Raw genomic sequence first — 19,101 nt, 5'->3', positions numbered from 1 at the left:
TCAAAAAGGACAGGATCACACCCCAGAATGGAAGTGGAGGGTGATGTCAGCCTAGGGCTGCAGGGACCTGAGTCCATGTTCTCTCTCCATTATGAGGCTCACAAGGGGACCTTGAGCCAGGCACTCCTTCTTACCTCAGCCTACCTCACAAGGCTGCTGGGAGGGGAGGTGGAATCATTAGACCCTTGGAGAAAGGCTGGGTTATTAAAAATGAAATCTGAACAAGGTCAGAGGGGAGCCAGAAGGAAGGGGCTTGATCTTAGCCAGGTTTTGGTCCCAGAATATTTTATGGGAATATTTTGATTATTGTAACTCGCTCTACGCAGGGCTGCCCTTGAAGCTGACCCAGAAACTCCAGCGGGTGCAGAATGCTGCAGGAAGGTTCCTTACGGGGTCCTTGCCACAGGATCACATTCATCCAGTGCTTTACCAACTGCACTGGCTCCCGGTGGAGTACAGGGTCAGGTTTAAGGTGCTGGTTTTGACCTTTAAAGCCCCATGTGGCCTAGGACCCACGTACCTCTCCTGGTATGCCCCGCGGAGGACCTTAAGGTCCACAAATAACAAGACTTTGGAGGTCCCGAGCCTCAAGGTGGTTAGATTGGTTTCAACTAGGGCCAGGGCCTTTTCAGCACTGGCCCCAACTTGGTGGAATACTCTGTCCCAAGAGACCAGGGCCCTGCAGGACTTGACATCTTTCCGCAGGGCCTGCAAGACAGAGCTGTTCCGCCTGGCCGCTGGTTTGGACTCGGTCTGACCCTTATGTTTCCCTCCCCTTATGGTCTTGATCTATGGACTACTTTTAAAATGAGGCTGTATTTTAAATTGCATTTTAACCTGTATTTTAAATTGTTTTTTTCCTCCCCTCTCTTTTTCTCCTATTATATTTTTACTGTGATTTTATTGGTGTTAGCCGCCCTGAGTCTGGCTCTGGCCAGTGAGGGCGGGGTATAAATAAAAATTATTATTATTATTATTATTATTATTATTATTATTATTATGGATGCCAGAGCTAGCTATTAAAATACCACACAGCTGACCATGTGCAACGTGTGAGTCCCTCACCACCAAATGCACACACAACTAGAATTGGCAAGCTGCAGAGACTGACTTAAGCCCTAGTCCCTGGGGTGGGGGATCTACAGGGGCTCTCCAGGTGTTGCTGAACTACAACACCCATCGTCCCCTGACCATACTGGCTGCTGGGGGAGAGTGGAAGCTGGAGTCCAACCACATCATGAGGCCCCCCCACACACAGATGTTCCCCATCGCTGCCACTGCATTTCCCTAAAAAACCAAAAAACTTTTTGACTGGGAGGGGGGGTATGAAAAAGGATGACCTTCTGCAAATCAAACGCTGTGTGCAAAGTGGCCTGGAGAGACTTCCTGGGGCTGCTTGCATGGGCTTTGAGTGTCCCTTTCTGAAATCGCAGGGACACCTCCCTCTCCCAAGGCCAGGGCTGCAGAAATGGTCCAGTCAGGCACGCAGGAGGATGGAGCTGTGCCTTGGGGGGGGGGCTCCTCTTGCCACATGGCGCCGCGCGCTGCAGTCTGCCGCCCCCCTCCCGCCCCCCAGGCCACAGTTCCGCCAGAGCCTGACTGTCAACACGCGGGTGGGAGTTAGGATGTAGCTCCATCCCTTCCCCTCTCCAGCCCCCTCCAGACTGGGGCAACAGCCTAGACAGATCTGGGGCTGCAGGAGGAGGAGGGGGCGTGGGGCGTGGTGGGGCGGAGTGCGGTGGGGGAGTGTTTGTCCTGCGGGAAGCGGAGCCCGCCCGAAGCTGCCTTTCCCTCTCCGGCGGCGGGCAGGGAACTGGCGCAGAATCCGCAGTTCTCGGCGAATGAGGGAGCTCAGGGAGGGGCTGGGTTGAGACTGGGAGGGGGGGCGGGTGTCATTAGTGCTTTCCAGCAAAAGCAGCTTCCTTTCCAGGCGCGGAGGAGAGAGAGGCAGGCTGGGGACTGACTGGTGCAGGGAGCCCGGAGCAGGCGGAGTTGGTGGTCTGGCTCCCTTCCCTTCCTTGCGCATCCCTCTCGCTCGCCCGCCGCTGCATCCCTCCTGCATCCCTGGAGAGAGAGCGGTCCTTGGGTACCAGCGTCCTCGGAGCCTGCCCGCCGCGGCTCCTTTCCTGGGCTGTTCTCTCCTGCTGCTGCTCCCATCCTCGGAGAGCGCTCCGGGCTCTTCCTCCGGGGTACCGCCCTGCCCTGCCCTCTCTCTCTCTCTCCGCCCTGCATCTCCTGGAGAGAGCGCGCAGCATCCCTCCTCCCGGGTACCAGCCTCGGCATCCCAGCCCGCATCTCCGAGGAGTGCAGCGGCGGCGCCTCTCTCAATGCAAGGGCGACCACGGTGATGGGCTTGGAGTGGGCAGCTTGTTAGGTGTGGAACCGAGGCAGACCACCTCAGGTGAGCGGATCGCAACAGGGCGGGGGGGGGGGGGAAGGGTCGTTTTGCGGAGCCCTGCCCTCTGCAGTCAGGGTGGGAAAGCGCTGGTCCAGGGGGTCTCTGGAAGGCAGGTGGGACCTAGTGCCTATGGGAAAGTGAGGGGACAGGGCTATCTAAGGAGAGTCTTGGTCCAGAGAGGACCCCCGGGATTAAGGATGCTTCGGCTGAGGTGGGAGGTGCAATGGATGCTGTCCTGGCTCCAGGGACTGACCTGGATTGAGAGCTTTTAAAAAAACTGCATTTGTCCATCATCATGCCCCCGGCTGACACTTCCAAAGTAATAAATCATAACTGGAAAGCGGGTTCTTTTGCATGCTGGGTGTCACATAGACTGCATAAGCAGAGAACCCTCCTAGTAAGGGGCAGTGCAGGCTGGGTGGGTCGCAGAGAGACGTGGCTGAGTTTTGGGTGGGCTGCATCATTGAGATGCATCTCTGGCCTGAGGCTGGCATCGTGCTGCGAGAGGGAAGTGGCACGAACATGCCCCCTGCAATGTGTCGTGCGAAAGGGGTGGAGGATCCCTTCTTGTGACGCAAGAGCGGCTGGTCAAGGTGAGCGAGGGGCCGGCTGCCGGTTTCCCAAGCAGGCTCTGTTGGTCGGGCAGGCGCTGCAGCGCTCCTGGCCATGGGCAGAATTGAGAAGCTGGGGCTGCCTGCCTTTTGCCATCAGGAATGAAGCCCTTCTCAAAGCCCTCCCTGCAAGGCATGGTCACTCACCTAGATAAGACCCAAATCCACTTTCCACTGCCGCTAACCACTACTCCCCACCCCCTCAAAGCCTCCCAGGTCATAGGGCTGCTTGGTTTGAAAGAAAAGAGGGCACCAGAGTGGTGCCCGTGTGGGCAACCTTCCATGCCAGGTGGCCTTGGGCATCCTGGGCAGGTGCAAGAGGTTCATAGGAAGCTGCCATACACTGAGTCAGAACATTCGTCTATCTAACTCATTTTGCCTGCACTGGCTGGCAGCAGCTCTCCATGGTTTCAGACAAGGAGTATCCCCCCCCCCCAATACCTAGAGATGCTATTGGGGCTTGATCCTGGGCCCTTCTGCATGCAAGGCAGGTGCTCTAACCACTGGGCTATGGCCCTCCCCCAAAAGGCAAGTGCCCACACAGGAGAGGACACCGAGCAGAGCAAAAGCTTCAGCCTGAGTTGGCGCCTGCCTCTCTCTCGCTACCCATTGCATCTGGTCCACTGGAAAGACATCAAAAGAAAACAAATTCTGGGTGTAAAAGCTACACAACCGGGGAACACGAAGTTCAGGGGGTGGAGGTAGGAGCGGGTGCAGCACCTTAATTCTGTGTGAATGGGTGCAGTGCCTTAACTCTGCTCCTTGACATCCAGAAGACACAGAGCCCAATCTGTGGGCAGCATCCCAGCCAAGCAGCCTTCTGACCTGAGTCTGCAGCATTTCAGACTTATCTTTTCCTTCCCATACTTCACGTTGGTGGCCAAAAAAAATCAATAAAAACCCCATCATTCTATTCTGAAGGGGCAGTTGCTTGTTTTGAGAACAGGAGCACAGAATACCCCACCACCCACCCCACACACGCTTCTGCAGCAATCTCTCTGAACTGCAGACTCACCAAAAGGCATCTCTCTCATTGTCTGGTGAATGAAGAATTCAGGGAGATGGAAATGATAGTATTCTGCATCCAGTAGGTACAGGGGATCCAAAGATATTTGTGCCTGAAGAAAAACCCCCTAGGAATTAAAGCTGTGTTGGTGGCCGGGTGGAGTGGGGGCCAGTAGAGGAGCCAAGGCAGGGTCCTGGTTACCAGTGAGGGTATCAATGTCACCAGGAGGTCAGGGAAAGATAACTGGGTGCCACACACGTTTGGGTAAAGAGGATGCAAGGAGCTTAGCCAGATGGAGCAAACCAGGCCTGTGGTTGATTGACATCCTATGCCCTTTTAAAATGTGTTGGGGGGGTTATTGGGTTGTTTTTGTTCTGTATTTTATCCTGTGAACTGCCCTGAGACCTGCGAGCGGTATATACATTTAATAAAGAATAATAATTTTAATAAACCAAAGAGTGGTGACAGAAGCAGAATGTTGGAGGAAAAGGCACCATATTGCTTCATAGACGGTTTGTGTGGGATTCCTTTGTGAGAATAGATGATATCACCCAACAGGACAGCTGTGCAGACAGCAGAACGTGACGTGCACCAGAGACACTTGTGAAGTGTGTTGTGCTACAGAGGAGAGCCAGGTGCCCAAGGATAATGTGAGAGATCGGCGTCTGTGCAGCAGCACTTGCAAGGAAAGTGGGAAGGGGCTGGTGCAGAGCAAACACAACAGGAGCCAGCAATGTGATCCTGCAGCTCAAAAGGCCAAGGGTGTTTTAAGTTGCAGCCACAGAAATAGATGCTCCCAAGGTACAGGATGTAACCACCTTGCTCTCTCCAGCACAGGTAAAATCCCATTTGGAAAACTGTGTTCCGTTCTAGGCAGCCAGCCAGAGAAAACAGACAGGGCTGCCTATTTTTAAAAAGAGGTGTTTAAAAGAGCTAACAGTTTTCCATCGATCCCAAAGTTTATTCATCTCAGGACATTTGCTGCACTAAAGAACGCTGGCTCCAGAGGGCTTTTTCTTGGCTTGGTTGGAGAGGTGAATTTCAGGTAAACCTTAGCAGAGTTAGGCCAGTTTGGGGCATCAGGACTCTCATCAGGCTTGTGGTGGGTAAAATAAAAACAGAGAAGAACGAATAGAGAAGGGGCGTGGTCTTAAGAGACACCAGGGCATGTGCAGAGCACCTATTGCTTCCCAAATCTCAGGATATGGCTCCTAGGTGACAGGGCTGAGGCACCTGAGTCAATCTCATTTGCAGCCATCAATTTTGTTATCTTCCAGAGAAGCTTGCTATCAATTTCAAGGGGAGGTTTGAAATGTGGTCAGATTCAGCTGCAAGTCCTTTAGGTTGGAAGATTCAGGTCAGGTAAAAGGAAGTTCTTCTTCCTGCAAGATGTAGTTAGACTATGGAACTCCCTCACACAGGAGGTGGCGAGGCCCACCATCTTAATCTCTGATGCCGTCATTTCTCAGCTGAGAGAGGAAAAGACTCTGCTCATGCTCAGATGCCCCTTCTGCTTAACCCTTGATAACAAACTCGTCAGCGTATGGCGTATGCAGCTCCCCAAGCGTGTAGGTTTGTGGCAGTGCCGTTATCTGCTGGAAGAAATTCAGTCAGACTCCAAATCTTCAGACCATTCAGTCCTTTACTGGCAGGTCCAAATCATTAAGGCAGTTTCACTATATACAGGATTCCCCATGATCCCTAGTGGAAGCTTCAGGCTACAAATGCAAAGCAAGTACAACTCAAAGCATACATACAGCACAGAGCTCAGCACCAATCTGGCAGAGCTTTCTCGCAGCGAAGCAAAGAGGCACTGTTCAACCCCTCTTAATAGACCCAAGAATGACCACACCCTTTGCCAGTGGCCAGATCACAGTGACCTACTTGGCTGGTGGCCAGGTCAGTGACCTTCAGACACTAATTACAAGACCTGTAGGTGCAAGATAAAGGAAGCCCATTCACCAGATTTTCCTTAACAGCAATTAAAGGAACCTCAATAAAACTAATTTCACACATTCTCGGTTGGAGCCCTGAGTCAAATCAAGATGTTGGGTGATGGTGGGGCAGACAGGGTGTCCTAAACCGCCTCTCATTCTTGAACGAGATGTGAGTTTTTGTCTTTTGCCTCTATGGGTTGGCCATAGAATCATGGAACAGTAGAGCTGGAAGGGACCCCAGTGCCATAGCTGCCAATGTTTCCCTTTTTAAAAGGGAAATTCCCTTATTCCAAATAGGATTCCTTGCAAGAAAAGGGAAAAGTTGACAGCTATGCCCAGTGATCACCCAGCCCAACCCCCTCCAATTCAGGGATCAGAATAGGTCACACACATTCCCAAGTGACCCAGTGGCTCATTCATACATGAGATCCCTCAACACAAGTTAAAATACTACTGCAGTCTGAATCCCGGGCAGGGACCTGTGGCAGCGGAGGCATATCATTTAAATAATACTATAAAATAATTTATTATTTATACCCCTCCCATCTGGCAGCTTCATTAGGACGGCTCTACTCACTTTGGTCAGCCTTATGGAATTATGTCCCTATGCCCGCCATTGGCTCTGGTGTCCCCTATAATTAGTCTCTCTCCCTTCTGACCTCCCAGTCCCCTTGGCCTGCTGATCAGGCAGTTTGTCCGACCAAGTTGTTGAGTGCTGCACACACCTTGGTTTGAGGGAAACCTGGATCGCATCTGGCAGGCAGGAGCCTGCTGAGATGAGACACCTCTAAGAACCAGGGATGACCCCATTGGCTTTATTCCCAAGTCATCCAGCAGTGCCAGGAAACACGCCTCCTTCTCAGTAAGGCTGCCAAGTGAAGCTCTACGCTTTGGACAGCTCCACGGCGGGCAGAAATCCAACAGGTACAGCATGCGTCAGTACACCTGTGTGGCCGGGAAGCTGCCACGGGGCCAAGGGCAAGGTGCCAGCTCCATCCCTTGGGAAGGCAGAGACCTAGAATTGTTGTGGGTGAGATATTGCCGCTGGGTTTCTTGGATGTGTCAGGAGCCAAACTGCAGACGCCTCGTCCCTTTGTGTGCCAGCTGGCTTCTTGCAGCAAAACGTCAGTTTGCAAAGACAATGGAAGCTCTGGAATAAAAGCAGGCCATGAATCAAGCTCCTTCGGCTGCCTCTGAAATTAACGGTCCATTCATCTCCAGCTTCCTGGTCGACAATTCATGGGAGGATCCCATTCATCCTCTCTCGGTTTTTGCCCTAACATTATTCAAATGTGTGATGCAATTGAAGTGCCGCCTTCATTATGGGGCATTATTTACACAGCACCATTAGAGTGCCGGCCACTTCACAGAGCCCAAGAGGACTGGTCCCTGCCCCCAAGGAGCTTACAATCCACTTGGTGAAGCAGTAGAGGAAGAGGAGAGACTAGCAAAGAAAACCCGGGTTCTTTTCCGTTCCATATACTTTGGCTGCACAGACACCATACTTCTAAAGCCCATTCCAACACATGCACACAGCCAAGTATTCTGGGAACTGTGGCTCTGTTGGTGGTGAACTACAGCTCCCAAGATTATTTGGGGAAGGTGAGTGGTGTTTGCACAGCCTCCATCTTCACTCCAGTATAATTTGAGGAGTAGACCCATTGGAATGAATGGACCTACATTAGTCATGCTCATTCACTTTGGTGGGTCTGTTTTGAGCAGTGCTAGCACCAGATACAGCCCAGAATGTGAGCCGAAAGTGTCTCAGCAAAGGGGACTTTTGAGGATGGATTTAAGGGAAGGGGGAGGGACCTGTCACAGAAGCATGTGGGGCAGCAAGGGGAGAAGGGTGGAATTGCTTGAAGGAGGAGGAGTTCTTCAGATGGGCAAGGAGGGCAGTGGAGCAGCAGAGAGGTCAGGCGTGGAATTTACTTCACTGGAGGTTTTTAAGCAGAGGTTGGATGGTACGGTTGCCATGTGTCCTCTTTTTCCAGGACACATCCTCATTTTCAAGGGTAAAATTTCTGTCCAGGTGGGTTTTTAAAATTTGCCATAATGTCTCTGGCTATACTTTCTGGATGAGGCATAGACATAACTGGTGGCTGAAGACTTGCTTTCCTCTTCTCTTTTCCTGGACCCCCCCCCCAGCAATATATCACAGCTTCTATAGCCTACATATAGTAAGGTTACCAGATTTTTTTCAATGAATCTGGGGACACTTTTCAGGTTCAATGGATTTTGTATGGGGACTGATTTGTAAATCCAGGGACTGTCCCCAGGAAACAGGGACGTCTGGTAACTTTAACATCTAGTAATGGTAAAGGGACCCTGACCATTAAGTCCAGTCGTGACCGACTCTGGGGTTGCGGTGCTCATCTCACTTTACTGGCCGAGGGAGCCAGTGTACAGCTTCCAGGTCATGTGGCTGGCATGACTAAACCGCTTCTGGTGAACCAGAGCAGCGCACGGAAACGCCATATATCTTTCCGCCGGAGCAGTACCTACTTATCTACTTGCACTTGCTTTCGAACTGATAGGTTGGCAGGAGCAGGGACCGAGCAACGGGAGCTCATCCCGTCGCGGGGATTCGAACCACAGACCTTCTGATCGGCAAGTCCTAGGCTCTGTGGTTTAACCCACAGCGCCACCCGCGTTCCATTAACATCTAGTAGGGGTATTTAAAATGAGAGTTCTCATAGTGTCCTCTTTTTTGCTCTTCATAATATGGCCACCCTAAGATGGCCATCTGTCATGGATGCTGGGGTTCCTGCATTGCAGGGGGTTGGACTAGATGACCCTCGGGGTCCCTTCTGACTCCTAGGATTCTATGATGTGGACTGGCTTTCAGGCTCCTGAGTCCCTTTCCCTAAAGCCTTAGGAAAGCTGTTCTCTCTCTGCTTTACAGCAATGCCTTTCTCTTGAAGATGCTGCGGTGGGTGGGGCTGTCGACATGCAACCAGAATTCCTTAAGATCCTGGAGAAGTTATTCACCCATCTATCCACCCCACTCCTATTCACAAGGAGCAGTTTCAAGGGGTGGTGGTGGGTCTTGGGGTTGCAATCTGGGAGTGGGTGTGCTGCGGATCCTTTCCTTGTGAACAGACAGCCTGTTAAAGAGGTGTTGCAGACTCTTTGCAATTCATAGTCATTTGCATGGCTTCGCCTGTGGGTTTGTTGCTTTCACAGAACCCTAGAATCCTAGAGTTAGCAGGGGGCCCCCAAATGTCATCTAGTCCAACCCGCTGTGGTGGCAGGAACCACAGCTAAGGAATCCCTGTCAGGTGGGAAATGCTGGAGTCTGGCCTGAGACTTCAGGGGGAAAGTGCATTGGCAGCAGAGACAAACAGCAGCCTCTGCAACCATCATGCATCTGTTTGGAAGGCGACAGGGCAGTATTGCCTGTTTTGGCACTCATGTCTTGCTGGTGGGCTTCCTCGGGGGCAGCTGGTTGGACACTGCAGAAACAGGAGACTGGACCCAGTGGGCCCCCTTCGTCCCGCAACCCGAATCATCTCCTGTTCTTTTGCTTTTCTGTTCCATAGAGGGGATCCTTTGTCCCCCACCACCACAGATGTTGCTGGACCACAGCTCAGCATCCTTGACCACTGGCTAGGCCACAACCAGCAGCCTAGGGTGCAATTGCCTTTCTGGTTGAACTGGTTCCAGAGTCTCATGCCAAGGGAAGGGCGGCAGTTGTGTCTCTAGTTACACACACAGACATTCCTGGGACTTTCACAGAAATATACGAAGGCACCAAAGGAAGGTTTGAAAGAATATTGGAAGCTAGATATTCAGGAACAGATTTTAGATGAAGATTGGGAAAGAATCTTTCGGCAACCACCCTTTGTTGCGATCTCTAGGATAATCCAGGAACAAGGGTTGAAGTTTGTACAAAAATGGTATTACACACCTGTAAGGTTATATCATATTACAAAATCTGGAAGTAAGAATTGTTGGAGGAAATGTGGAGTGATCAGAACGTACAGTCATATGTGGTGGGATTGTCCGTTAGTTAATGAATTCTGGAAACAGATTGGTATAGAAATATCGGGAATTGTGGGTAGGAAGGTGGAAATATCTAAATTAATGGCTCTTATTAGCCTGAGTAGCACCGAGTTAGAAACAAAAGAGGAATGTAAATGGGTAAAATTGATGGTAATTGCAGCCAGACAGGTTATAGCGAGTAATTGGAAAAACGCAGAAGAGCTAGGGGTGAACCAATGGAGGAAAAACCTGGAAAATATTATAATTTCAGAATATCTAACTGTGAAGATACACAAAATGAAAGGGTTTAAGGTCAGTGAGGAGGAGGAGGAGGATTGGTTTGAGAAGATATTGAATTATTTGGGCAGGTTTGAACAATTTGGGGCAATTAAAATGTTAAAAGTTAAATAAACCTTGTGGAGGGAGGAGTGTTAATGTATATAGAATTGTACATATGGTTTGATTTGAATATGTTGTTGTTGATTATGTATACCCAATGTATCAGCCGCCTGGGGGGTTTCACTGTTTGTGTTTTGGTTGTTGGTAAAAAAACAACAACAGGAAGGCAACTGAGTTGGGTTAACCCTGCTTGGCAGGGGCTCTCCAGAGTTTTAAGCTCTCTTGCACCCAGTCCATTCTGGTGCACTGCAGTCACTGGGCTCAGAGGAAACTCCTTGCCCTGTTTCTCACCTTACAGGCATCAGCCTCTAGAATGGTTTTGCAACTGCAGGTAGAAATGAAATGCAGGTGACCTTGATGCCCACAGCACACCTGCGTCCTGGGTTTCCCCTTGGAGTCTGTGACTAGCTGGCTGAAGCAAGGAGGGTGAGGGGGGGCTCCATCTGCTTGGGCTTCTGTGCATGCCCCCTCCTGTTTGTGTGCCAACACACAACACACCCGCACAGCCACACGCCATCTCCCAGGAACTCGCCCTGGCTGGCACGCCTTTCGCCAGCCACTGAGATTTATGAATTAAGGAGTGTAGGCACACGCCAAGCGCAGCCCAGCTGGCAGCCTCCCAGCACGGCTTTGGACTGCTGTAATTTCCTGGGGGTCGTTTTTGCTGCAATTGTTCATCATAATACTTCTAGGCAAGGGAGAAGGGGGAAAGGGGCACAGCCTGGCAGGACCTGCGAAACCAAAAGCATCTCAGCAGACGGTAAAGCCTCTCTGCCCTCCTGCCTCTCCAGCCCAGAAGGGGGGCTGCATGCTCATTTTGACTAGGAAGTTACTTTTAGCAGTAGTAGAATCGTAGAACTGTAGAGCTGGAAGGGACCCAGGGGTCATCTAGTCCAACCCCCTACAATGCAGGTTGTAGGGGTCAGTGTATGCAGTGGTAAATAGCAGTGGAACTAGTATACAGACAGCCACCAATGTGCCCATGGCGCTTCAAACAATGGCAGCGAAAAGGAAAGTCTCCTGCCCGCAAAGAGCTTACAATCAACCGTGAAAGACTGGCTTCAGGCACTGAGGAGCTACTGCCTATCAGAGAAGGCAGGGCTGCGATAGAGGGGCCCCAGGGGTCTGTTTCTCACTCAAAGGCAGCTGGTGTTGTCTGCTCTGACTGGCATGTCTTTTGCACCCTGGCTGCCAGAGATCCTTTTAACACAGAGGGAGGAGGGCTCTGCGCTTGATCCTTGGGATTATCCTCTTTCCTCTTCACACCCTTCTCAAGCGCTTTGGCCCAGCTGGGAGGTGTACTTGACCTGTAATCCTAACTCTTTCCTGCCTTGACAGAGAGAGGGGAAGTTGTGACACTGGGATGGAGCAGGTAAAAAATCTCTCGACTTTTGGAGACTTTTTTGAAATTTCTTCCAGTCTTCTTCCACCAACTCTTCTCCCTGGTCTCGGATTCTGCCAGTCATTTCTGCCAATTCCATATAGTCCATCACCTTCATCTGCCACTCTTCCAGGGTGGGTAAATCTTGTGTCTTCCAATACTTTGCAATAAGTATTCTTGCTGCTGTTGTAGCGTACATAAAAAAAAGTTCTGTCCTTCTTTGGCACCAATTGGCTGACCATGCCCAGAAGGAAGGCCTCTGGTTTCTTCAGGAAGGTATATTTAAATACCTTTTTCATTTCATTATAGATCATCTCCCAGAAAGCCTTAATCTTTGGGTACGTCCACCAAAGGTGAAAGAATGTACCTTCATTTTCTTTACATTTCCAACATTTATTATCGGGCAAATGATATATTTTTGCAAGCTTGACTGGTGTCATGTACCACCTGTATATCATTTTCATTATATTCTCTCTTAAGGCATTACATGCCGTAAATTTCATACCTGTGGTCCACACCTGTTCCCAGTCAGCAAACATGATGTTATGACCGATATCTTGTGCCCATTTAATCATTGCAGATTTAACCGTTTCATCCTGCGTATTCCATTTTAACAGCAAGTTATACATTCTTGAAAGTATCTTTGTTTTGGGATCTAGCAGTTCTGTTTCCAATTTTGATTTTTCCACCTGGAAGCCAATTTTTTTGTCCAAATTATAAGCCTCTCTTATTTGATAATAGTGAAGCCAGTCTCGCACTTTGTCTTTTAATTTCTCAAAACTCTGCAATTTCAATTTGTGTCCTTCTTGCTCCAAAATTTCCCAATATTTCGGCAACTTGGCCTCCATATTGAGCTTTTTCTGAGCCTTTGCTTCCATCGGTGACAACCACCTTGGGGTTTTATTTTCAAGTAAGTCTTTATATCTTATCCAGACATTAAACAATGCTTTCCTGACAATATGGTTTTTAAATGCTTTATGTGCTTTAACCTTGTCGTACCACAAATATGCATGCCACCCCAAAAACATTATTAAAACCTTCTAGATCCAAAATGTCTGTGTTCTCAAGAAGCAGCCATTCTTTCAACCAGCAGAATGCTGCTGATTCATAATAAAGTTTAAGGTCTGGCAGGGCAAATCCACCTCTTTCCTTTGCATCAGTTAGTATTTTAAATTTTATTCTGGGCTTCTTGCCCTGCCAGACAAATCTAGAAATGTCTCTCTGCCACTTCTTGAAACAGTCCATTTTGTCCAAAATTTGCAATGATTGAAACAAAAATAACATTCTTGGCAATACATTCATCTTTATAACAGCAATTCGACCCAACAAGGAAAGCTTCAAATTTGACCATGTTTCTAAGTCCTTTTTCACTTCTGACCAACATTTCTCATAGTTATCTTTATATCTATCATAGTTCTTAGCAGTCATATTAACCCCCAGGTATTTTACTTTCTTGACCAATGTTAAATCTGTCTCCTTCTGAAACCTCTCTTTCTCAATAGGTGTTAAATTTTTCTCAAGAACTTTAGTTTTTAACTTGTTCAACTTAAATCCTGCCACATGACCAAATTCTTGAATCAGTTCCAATACTCTTTTAGTACTAGATTCTGGCTCCTGTAACGTCAATACTAAATCATCTGCGAAAGCTTTCAGTTTGTATTGTTTGGCTCCGACCTGTATACCTTTGATCAAACGGTCCCTTCTAATAATATTTAGCAGAACCTCCAGGACCAAAATAAAGAGCAACGGGGAAATTGGGCAGCCTCGCCGTGTCCCTTTCTCTATCTTGAATTCCTCTGTCACCACACTATTAACTATTAATTTAGCCTTTTGTTCTGAGTAAATTGCACTTATACCATTTTCAAACCCTTGACCAACCCCCATCCCCTGAAGATTTTTCTTCATAAAACTCCAAGAAATATTATCAAAGGCTTTCTCCGCATCTACAAAGATTAAAACTGCTTTTTCACTTGCAACTTCTCCAAAATGTTAATTATATTCCTCGTGTTGTCAGACAAGTGTCTACCTGGGAGAAAGCCGGCTTGGTCCTTATGTATCTCTTCCACTAATACTTTTTTAAATCTTTTAGCCAAAATATCAGCAAATATTTTGTAATCCACATTAAGCAGGGATATGGGGCGGTAGTTCTTAAGTTGTGTCTTTTCAGACTCAGTTTTCGGTATAAGCGTAATATAGGCTTCCTTCCACGACTCTGGTGCTTTTTTCCCCTCCAAAATTTCATTACAGACCTCCTTTAGTCGTTGAATTATCCAATCCTTCAGAGATCTATAATATTTTGAGGTTGAGATCCCTGGATGAGATCTTCACGTCTCGCACTTTGAAGAAGTCACACAATATCCTGAGAGATCCCACCCATCCGGCTCACAACTTCTTTGAACTGTTGCCTTCGGGCAGAAGATATAGGACAATGAAAACACGAACCACACGCCTTCTGAATAGTTTCTATCCAAGAGCTCTGATTGCACTAAATAATGATCTCAGGGCCAGTTGCAAGAAATAGCAAGCAGGGAGTAGGAAGGAATGAGATAGGTTTTAGGTTATGTTATGCCTTTAAATAGGTTATGTTATATTCTGGATTATGTTATGTTTTATAGATTATGTCTGAATAGGATGAGAGTGTTGGAGATACGTGTAAATGTGTATGTGAACCCGGTCTTTGGGGGGGTGTTTGATTTTCGTTGTTGTGTATACTGTGTATATACGGACAATGACAATAAATTTATCTAATCTAATCTAATCTAATCTAGGCCATCCAGCCCTGGAGATTTGCCCAACTGCATATTCTGAATGGCACCTTCTACCTCCTGTTCTGTAATTTTATAGTTCAGCATTATCTTGTTTTCTTGAGAGATTTTTTGTAATCCATTTGTTTTTAAGAATTGGTCTATATCAAACTCTTTCTGTGGCCCTTGTGTATATAACTGTTTAAAATACCTCTGGATTCTGAATGTTCTTTCCTTCCACTTCCAAATTAGTAATAGTATTGAGCTTTTGTCTTTTTTTCATTTGCCAGGCTAACAGTTTTCCACATTTATTAGCTGATTCAAATGTCCTTTGTCTCATTTGTTTAATTTTCCATTCAATTTCCTGATTCGTCATCTTCATATATTGTACTTGATATAACTTTATATCTCTCAGAATCTCTTGTGACTTTGGTTTCGCTCTCAGTTTCTTCTCACCCTCTTTTATTTTTTCCAAAATTTTATCTTTTTTCTCATTTTGAGCTCTCTTCTTTATTGCATTCTGTTGAATCAGAAACCCCCTCATAACTGCTTTACTTGCGTCCCAGATTACTCTTTTTTCAGTAGTGGTGTTCAAATTTATCTCAAAATAGTCTCTCAAGGTTTTTGGGGGGCCTTCTTGATAACCTCTTGATCTCTAAACAAGGTGTCATTCATCCTCCATCTGAAGGAACCGGTTGGTGTTAATTTCATCTCCATTTTCACAGCATTATGGTCGGAGCAAGTTTTAGGGCAAATCTCCACTTTTCGAGTCTTAGGTGCCAGTCCTCTAGTTATCCAGATTTGGTCAATTCTTGTCCATGTCATTTTGGCTTCAGAAAAGAAGGTCCCCTCTCTACCCAAGGGATTCTTAGTTCTCCAAATGTCAATCAAATCCATATTGTCAGTCAATTCAAAAAAGGTTTTTGGTAGTCTGCCATCTTTGGTAACTACCTGTCTCTGCGACTTGTCCATGTTTGTAGATACCACTCCGTTCATATCTCCCATCATAATAATGTTGTAATCCATATAGTCTAACAATGTCTCATGCAACTTCTTAAAAAATTCAGATTTCCCCTCATTCGGTGCATATACTCCTACTATCAAAAAGTTTTCTCCTTGTGTTTGAATTTCGATTGCCACAAATCTTCCTTGATCATCTTTAAAAACAAATTTCGGTGATAGGCTCTCTTTTGCATAGATAACTACTCCTCTCTTTTTAATCTTGTCCGATGAAATAAACTCTTGGCCCAATCTTTTATTAATCAATACTTTCCTGTGTAGCCTTATCACATGTGTTTCCTGTAAACAAATCAAGTCCAATTGTTCCTTTTTCAATAAATGAAAGACTTTCCTCCTTTTCTCCGGGGAGTTAAATCCATGAATGTTCCAGCTTAATAGTTGCAGAGACATGGTGTATTTATTTTGCTTTTCCTCCAACTGCTCCCAATAATTCCTCTTGTTCTGACGGTGGTATCACTTTCTCTAGCTTGTCCAATCCCAAAGGTGGTGGCACTATGTATTCCTGGTTTTAAAGCTCTTGGCTCTTCTTCAGCTTCTTTTTGCAGGTCTTCTCCGTGTTCTCTCAGAAATTTTTCTTTATCTTCCACTGATCTTATTTTAAACTTTTTCCCTTTAAAGGTAAAAGATAGGCCTTGGGGGAATTCCCACCTGAAAATGGTTCTATTACCTCTCAGCAGGGCCACCAAATCTCCGTAGTTAGACCTGAGGTCCAAAAGATATTTCGGGATGTCCTTAAATATCTCCACTCTTGATTCGTTTATTTCCAAGGTCTTCTGGAAGTGCAGACTCAGTATTTTGTCTCTCTCCTCTTTTGATCGGAGGGTAATCAAACAGTCTCTCACCCTGTTCTTTCTCCCTCCTCTTCCAAGTCTAAAAGCACTTACTATCTTAAAATCTTGCTTATCATCCAGGTTCCAAAAGTCTGCAAATTCCCTGATTTAGTACAGCATTTTAAGTAGTGTTTCATTTTTAAGTACTGTTGTAATTCTTTCTTGGTTTCGTTGTTTCATCTTTTTGTAAACTGCTTTGAGGGTGTTTTTTCTTTTTCACAGTCAAGCGGTGGATAAATTTTATGAAAGAAGCCCTATAAAAATAAATAAATTCCCCAGCAACTGGTACTGAGTGTCACATGGCCTCCAAAACTGTAGATAGCAGATATTCATCACAGCCTTTGATAGCCTTGTTCCACATGGATTTCTCTCTCTCCTTTTCAAGCTGTCCAGCTTGGCAGCCTGTGGCAGAGAATTTCGCAGGTTAACTGCATCACGTGAAGAAGTCTGTCTGGATCCTGCAACATTCAGCTTTGTTGGAAATCCAAGAGTTCTAGGAGAAGGAAAAAAAGGTTTCTCTAGCCACTTTCTCCTTGCCATGCATAAGGATGCTTCATCCAGATGTTTGATGTTCACCAGCCAGAGATTCTTTTGCTGTGATTCTGCATTGCAGGGAGTTGGACTAGATGACCCTTGGGAATCCCTCCCAACTCTACAATTCCATGATTCTGCATGCCAAGCAGGTGCTCTACCACTGAGTTTCAGCCCTTCCCCTAATTGTACCTTCCTCTGTCCTTCCAGTATATAAAACCAGCATGGGGGGGTCTATGTCTGCACAAAACCTCCTCTCTCATCCAGTTTTAAACAGTGACGGACTCTCTTTGTTCTCTCCTTGCTTTGTAACAAGCCCCCCCTCCCCTCCCCCCCCCAAGTGCCCTACAGGTGTCTAATGTAATTATCATCTCATCGGTGACTCAGCCAAGCTTGCAGTCTGACTGGGTGTCTGGAGGCCTCCATCCTTTATGAATTTACACAAGGCCACAGCTGACTTGAAACTGATTTCGCCCACAGGCTGCCTGCGGCATTTCCTCTCCACACGCCCAGCTCCAGGCCAGCACCTACAGACCCCTCACGCACCTGGCCTCCCTTCCTTGTTTCCTAAAACCAGTTTTCCCTTTGAGTGACTGTCTAATGTCCCCAAGCTGAGCAATTTCGCAACCACTTTGGCCTTGCCTATGTCCTGCATGGTCAAAGATGCCCCAGCGGAAAAAGATGTCCTGTTTTGCACCGTCTCAGCAGGTAAAACGGGTCAGCGGCTGATTGTTGTTGTTGTTTAGTTGTTTAGTCCTGTCCGCCTCTCCGTGACGCCCTGGACCAGAGCACGCCAGGCACTCCTGTCTTCTACTGCCTCCCTCATGCTGGTAGCTTCAAGAACACTGTCCAACCATCTCTTCCTCTGTTGTCCCCTTCTCCTTGTGCTCTCCATCTTTCCCAACATCAGGGTCTTTTCCAGGAAGTCTTCTCTTCTTCTTGGAGCCTCAGCTTCACGATCTGTCCTTCCAGTGAGCACTCAGGGCTGATTTCCTTCAGAATGGAGAGGCTTGATCTTCTTGCAGTCCATGGGACTCCCAAGAGTCTCCTCCAGCACCAGAATTCAAAAGCATCCATTCTTCAGCGATCAGCCTTCTTTATGGTCCAGCTCTCACTTCCATACATCACTACTGGGAAAACCATCGCTTTAACTATACGTACGGACCTTTGTCGTCAAGGTGATGTCTCTGCTTTTTAAGATGCTGTCTAGGTTTGTCATTGCTTTTCTCCCAAGAAGCAGGTGTCTTTTAATTCATGGATCACTGCCTTGCTGTGGCGAAGGGGCTTGAATAACTCAGAGAAGCTATGAGCCATGCCATGCAGGGCCACCCAAGATGGACAGGTCGTAGTGGAGAGTTTTGACAAAACATGATCCACCTGGAGCAGGAACCGGCAAGCCACTCCAGTATCCCTGCCAAGAAAACTCCATGGACAAAGACAACAGCAGCTGATTAGGGCAGGTCAAAGGAAAACCACCTCCTCACTCTGCACAGGTAACCTCTGGAACTCACTTCTTCAAGATGTGGGGGCAGCCAATGACTTAGGCAGCCAGTCTGTGGAATAAGATTGGTTTATTGATGGCTACTAAACCCGGTGCTAGATGGAAACTCCATGTTCAGTGGCAGTCTACCGCCCAGTACTGGCTGCTGGGGCCTGCCAGCAGAGTGGGCTGCTGTGGCCATCTCCCATCCCAGCTTCTTGGATTTTTCGTCATCGGCCGGCAGGCTACGGGGATCTTTCGTCAAACTCAGCAGGACTCATATGATGCTCCTGTATCGCGACGTCACAAAATCCCCAACCTTTTCTTTGAAGCTGCCACAGAGAGCGCCTGGATGACAAACTCCACTTATTGGAGCTCCATTATTAATAATTGTGGTCTTCGCTTTGTTCTGACTGCAGACCTGCTTTTGAGACCCAGATTAAGCTCGCAGCTAGAGCTCCACCGAGAGACAAGAAATGCATTAATTAGGGAAGGAAGAGAGATCAGGTTGTCCCCCCATCCCAGCAGGGGACCTGTTTATCCAGCGCACAGAATCTCTGGAAGGGAGATGCGGATTATGCACTCTTCCTGCTTCCAGCAGAACAGTGTGCTGTTGAACCGAAGTGCCTTTTAGAGCTGAATAAGAGACAATATGATAGAAGTTTATAAAATTATGCACCGACTGGAGAGAGAAGAGCTTTGCTTGCTCTCAACAGCAGTGCATGTGGACATCCAGTGAATTATAGAATCATAGAATTGGAGAGCTGGAAGGGACCCTGA

The 19,101-nt window shown here is 47.5% G+C and overlaps 1 protein-coding gene across 1 annotated transcript in view; it reads left to right on the top strand.

Annotated features, from left to right (window-relative positions):
• The first annotated feature begins 1,603 nt into the window (after positions 1-1,603).
• The window catches only part of PHF24 (PHD finger protein 24), a 37,297-nt gene continuing 19,799 nt past the window's right edge, over positions 1,604-19,101 (top strand). Inside the window, exon 1 of the mRNA XM_083575820.1 lies at positions 1,604-2,401. The gene's annotated coding sequence lies outside the window, so the exon portion shown is untranslated. The remainder of the gene's footprint in view (positions 2,402-19,101) is intronic.

This window comes from Podarcis filfolensis (assembly GCF_964270895.1).
Source record: "Podarcis filfolensis genome assembly, chromosome: 11".
NCBI classification, from domain to species: domain Eukaryota; kingdom Metazoa; phylum Chordata; class Lepidosauria; order Squamata; family Lacertidae; genus Podarcis; species Podarcis filfolensis.
This window is presented reverse-complemented; position numbering and strand designations above follow the sequence as displayed.